The sequence below is a fragment of the Falco rusticolus genome, chromosome 11 (assembly GCF_015220075.1).
Source record: "Falco rusticolus isolate bFalRus1 chromosome 11, bFalRus1.pri, whole genome shotgun sequence".
NCBI classification, from domain to species: domain Eukaryota; kingdom Metazoa; phylum Chordata; class Aves; order Falconiformes; family Falconidae; genus Falco; species Falco rusticolus.
In genome coordinates, this window is record NC_051197.1 from 29,646,362 (window position 1) to 29,651,770 (window position 5,409).

At 53.8% G+C, this 5,409-nt stretch overlaps 1 long non-coding RNA gene across 1 annotated transcript; it reads left to right on the top strand.

Moving 5' to 3' along the window:
- The first annotated feature begins 2,723 nt into the window (after nucleotides 1-2,723).
- Nucleotides 2,724-5,182, top strand: LOC119155738. The gene is made up of 3 exons (XR_005106829.1): nucleotides 2,724-2,824; nucleotides 2,969-3,089; nucleotides 4,656-5,182. It is a non-coding gene; the product is annotated as an uncharacterized LOC119155738 (long non-coding RNA).
- Nucleotides 5,183-5,409: the final 227 nt, after the last annotated feature.

Below are 5,409 nucleotides of genomic sequence, written 5' to 3' on the forward strand. Positions count from 1 at the left end.
TTGGGGCATGGCTGTATCTCCAGCCTCTTTGGTCTAACAGAAGCGCTGGGATGGAGATCCTGGGCAGCTCCTGGATGTCCTGAGCTGTCCTTCTGAGCCGTCCTAAGCCTGGGGAGAGGGCAGGCGGCAAAAAGGGGGCTTGTTCCTCTTATCTGGGAGCTGGGCCAGCAGGAACAGCCCCATAGCATCCTCTCCTTTGGCTGGTGGCTACTAAAATTTTGGGGCACGTTGGATGCACCCTAGAAATATCGGCGCTGGTACCCACCTCTGCAGTGCGTCCCCGGTGAGTGGGCTAAGCCGGGCTCAGAGCTCAAAGCCCATGAACCATTAAGGTTCTAGTCTGGGGAAGGTTTAAACTAGAGTTGTGTGTTTTAATGGGTGGTGTTTGCTGGTGTGGTTTGGCTTTTAGGCTGGTGGCTGGGGACTAGGTTTCAGAGCAGGCTTTCCGTTGCAGGGAGCAGAGGCCGGTACGGCGTCTGATGTTTGGCTTTAAAGAAAAAAGGATACATCTCCTCATGTCCCTCTTATTAATTGTCAACGTGTCTTGCCAGTTTGGGAATGGATGCCATAAATTTACATGAGGGTTGAGCCAGCATGGGGCAGGCGACAGAAGCCCAGATGATGTGTGTAGGCCAGGCTTAACGTCTCTTCCCGCTCGCTCCAGACTGTGCAGCACGACTCCAGTGACTTCAGTGGCATTTCCTCCTGGCTTGCCTTCTCCTGATGAGAATTGGACTGCATGTAATTGAAAAGGATGGGGCACCTGCCAGCAGACTGTGAGCCACGTTCCCTTGGCAGCTTGAGATTGTTGGTGGAGGACAGAGGAGACAGGCTGGGGCAGACACCTGCGTCGGGGGGGAGGCGAGCCTCAGCATCACAGGGATCCCAAATCCATCTCCATCTGAAGCTCTCTGGATGCGGCTCCCTGTTGCACAGCGGTTGCCCATGCCCAGAGGGGGACTGATGTCTCCAGCTGCTGTTGCATGAGTAATAATTTGCTTTCGTTCGTGATCTCGCCCTCGCTGGCACCAGGACAGAAATGTGAATAACTGCTCCTCTGAGCAGCTTTCCTTTTCTGAACCAAGGACTTGATCTTGAAAAGCATTCTGTGATCTGGCCGGCTGTCGCTGACCCTGGGCTTCGCAGCACCGTATCTCCCTGCCTGAGCATCAGTCAAGAGAAGCTGAGGGAGGTAAAAGGCTCCCGGGGTTTGTGCTGTCCCGAACACTAACGAGAGCGTGGCGTACACAGACGGTACAGCAGGCCTTGGTGTAAGGCCAATGATCAAGATGCGAGGGCATTGTAAATCCGGCACCTACAAAGATGCGGGAAGCAAAGCAGGGCAGGATCTGCATTTCAAAGAGCGTTGTTTCTGTAACGGCACCCGCACGGGGAGCAGATGTGCCTGCCTGCCGCCAAGGCAGAGGGATGAAGCTGTTTGAACTACGGTCTCAGGGAGCCCACAACCACCAGCTTCACGTTCAGGGCACGGTTAAAGGAAAGCTTCGTAACCCCGCACTAATTGCATGGTGCTGAGCCTAGGAGGTGGTGCCTGCTGGGCACGCCTCTGCCTAACACGGGCTGCATCAGATGGAGATGTCTTGAAACCAGGCTTTGCTTTCAAGTGTACAAGGTCCCTCACCACTTGGCTACTAATGCCAGAAACATTTCTGCTGCTGAATTGATGCTGGCCATGCCAGTGCTAGGAGATCCCCTTAGGGAGAGCCAGCTCCTACCTCTAAAAGCCTGCGACCCAGGCAGGAGAGACAGCTGTGGGAGCAGGAGGTGAAAGAAGATCCAGTGGTGATGAAATGATTTGGTTTTGTCTTCCAGTTGTAGCAGGGATTGAGTCGGAAGCGAGTGGACAGAGCCAGGGCTCTAGCCTGGGCACGGTCACCGGATGAGGTGGGCCCCCTTCACTGCATGTGGCTTCTTTAAAAAAAACACACGGGGTTGCTTTGGCTGTCAGCTGTGGTTGTTTTCTTTTTTTTTTCTTCTTTTTTTTTTTTCTTTCTCCTGTTGGTAATTTCTGGAAGGAGAAATTCTAGAAGGTGTGTAGTTTTGGGCAGCATGGCACAATTTCGATTTCTCTGTCTTGGCCAAATCTGTGGGAGATGGAGCATCTCCCCAGTGCCACTGGCTGCCACTACGCTCCCAGGGCAACTGTTTTGCTGGAGGAAGAGGGAGCATCAGCAAATCCTCATTTCTGAGTGACTCCAGCCTGCCCTGTCTGGCAAGGGGTTGTGACAGGTTCAGTTTGCCGATGTCCCAGGGTGGTGGATGAGCACACCTCTGCATTCCTTGGCAGGCCTGCCGACATCTAGACCCTCCGAGCTGAGACCAGGAGCAGGATCCTGATGCCTGGCTTGCATTGAGACCTTGCACGCCTCAAAAGGGCTGGGAGGAGGGGCAGTTGTAAGGGGAGATGCTTCTAGGAAGCAAAACAAGATAGTGCAAGGTGGTGGCTGGACATAGCAAGGAAGACAGCTTAATGCCCCCCTGGTTCACCAAACTGAGTGGGGAGCAAGGATGGCTTTTATGAATGAAACTGCTCTGTGTTTGTCCAGGTCAGTCACATGTCCTGGTCACCACTGTGCACTTATTTACACCTCAGAGGGCACCGTCAGGCCAAAATTAAAAAAACCAAACAAACAAACAAAAAGAAAGAAGCAAAATCCCATCTGTGCCACTCAAAACGCCTCAGTTCACTCGGGCTGTAGTCCAGAAAAGCACTTAAGCATGCGTGAACACCCCCCCGGGCGGCAGCGTGCGGCGGAGGCTTTGCTGTCCCCGTCAGGAGCCAGGCATCACGGCGAGGAGCCAGGTAGGACCTTGCTCTTGACCCCTGCCTTTGCAGCATCCTCAGGAGATGCTCGTCAAGGCAGACCCTCTTGGCGATTCCTGATCTGATTGCGGCTGAGCCTAGGCTGGGAAGTCACTGTGGTTTTACTTTTGTTCCTTAATTGAGTGACCTTGCCGGTGAGAAATGGAAACCTTCCTGGAAACAAGGACTTGCTCCTTCCTGCTGGGATGACTGGAGGCCTGCAGGATGTCACCCTGAGGCAGGACATCTTTTCTCAGACAAACAGGTACTTTGGGGTCGCTGGGATGTAGAAGTGAAGCCCTTTGGCGGCGGGTCTGACCTTAAGCCAGTCTCACTTTCAAGACTGCATCCATGAAGTCTTGCTTCTGGACCAGTGGAGACCTCAAGCCCAGTTGCCAGCACTGGGGTGGCTGTGGGACCTGTGTGAAGCTCTCCTGGGAGCACCAGAGCCCGCCTTTGGGGTTCCCCTCCAGAAACGCCCACATCAGCAGGAGGGTGGTGGGGTGGGATGGGCTTCTCCTACGGCTCAGTGGATTCCTACAGAGAGCAGAAGGATGGTGAGCAGCCCCCCATGGCTGAGACCAGAGCTGGACCCAACACAGAGATCTTAAAGGTCTTTTGCAACCTAAACAATTCTATGATTCTGTGGTCACCACCATTGCCAGGCTGCTCTGGTCTGCTGCGACAGGGCATGTGGCTGAGGACTGCCCCGGCCACCACCACCACCATGGAGACCTAGTGGATCCTACCTCACGCCGGCTGCTGGCATGCAGGGCATCACATCATCGGCACGCAATTTTGCATTTGCTGTTTTACAAACCTTGGCTGGGTCATTAACGGAGGAAGGAAATAAAAAAGCAAGGGCTCCAAATGGATCCCAGAGGGATTCCCTGTAGCAATTAGCTTTATACTTGAAAACATATTTCCAGTCTTTACTGCCTACTCTCTGTATTTGAAATAATTTTCTACCCAATAAACCTTAGTAGCCCCCAAACATAATTTTAGCGATGCATTAATTAACGACAAGGCGACCCAATGGTTCAAAAGCTGAGCAAAACCCAACGCATATATTAGGCAGCGAGGCAGTATTTTTGGGATGCTTCCTGGGGCACCGCGCGATGCAAGTGCTTTATGTTGGATGTCACCTAAGGCTTGGCTGGCCGGAGCAGAGGGCTGTCTGGGATCTCAGCTGCTGGCAGGCACCTTCCACATGGGACAACCGCACTGGATTTTGGGATGTACTTCTTTCTCTTGCAGAGCTCTTGTCTGTTTTGCAGTCCCTCGTAAAGAATGATTTTGGATATCTCTTAGGCTTGGGAAGGTCTCTAAACCTGACCCCCACCCCCCCCCCCACCCCCCCCCCAGCCCTTAATGTTCCTGGTGCCTTGTGGCTGGGAGTTTCAGGGGTTAGACACGGGCGATATATACTTTGCGCTGCTGTGCGATCGCCCGCCTTCCCTTTGCTTTGATTCACGTCCCCGTGGGTGCATTAACCAGCAGGGCTAGCTGGAAATCCCTGGTGACTCCCTACCCACAGCTCCCCTGGCAGTAATTCATGCCGGAGGGAAGCACAAGCCTTGCGTGCCCGGTTGCTTCTGAGGTGCGAGCCACTTGGTCAGAGCCTGTGACAGCTCCTGGGCTGGGGAAGGCATCAGGCCAAGGGGGAATATGGACTCAGCGTGCTGTGCAGAGCTGGTGCATGTAGAGACAGGCTCCCCCGAGCCCAGTTAACCCAGTCCCAGGTCCCTCTGGGACCCACTCCCATCCAGCTTCTGCAGAATGTGGGCATGAGGAGGTTGGATCTGCTCATCGCAGGGCTTTACACCCGCAGGTCTGGAGCTGGCTGTGGGCTGGTGGAGGATGATGCACTGGTGTGATGCCTTCATCGGGTCTCAGCTGGCCACCAGGGAGATGGCCAGCTACTAGACCACAGTGACCATGACGGTGGGGACGCTGCTTGGCCGCCAGCATTGTGGAGGCCACGGTGGAGGCACCGGGAGCACCGATCCGGTGCCGCCCAGTCTCTGTATGCAGGGTAAGCTTGTAATCTCCTGCTTAAAAGATGGGAGGTAGCATTACAAGCCGCTGCCTCTGCCGGGGTTTTCAGCTATCGTGGGCTCATCCTGCTTTATCTGTTGCATGTGAAATATCCCATGTAAAGCTACGCAAAGCTGCAAAGCTACCGTAATCCTTCCTAAAGCCACCCTGCCCTTCTGTGCGAATATTATATTAGATGATATGCTTATTAAACTCGCTCAGCAGAAGTTTTACTTCCAGCCGGTGGTGATAGTCTTGAAATGCCATTAAGGTAATAATTATATCACGTTGTCCTTGATCCAGATCTTGGCTGGTAATTGTTCACGCCTGCTGCCAGCTATTTGAGTAATAGTAGGTGCAAGGGGAGGGTTGTGGCATAGCAGGTGGTGTGATCAACTGGCACCTTGGGTGGCAAGCTGGGTAATGTGCTGGGGGTGGGAGACCTGTGCTGGCTCCTTGGGGACGTTTTGTCACTGCTCTTTGCTGTTACGCTAGTCCCGGTCGGAGCATTGTTCCCAGGCCACCTCAGAGCTCCTCTAGCTTCTCCA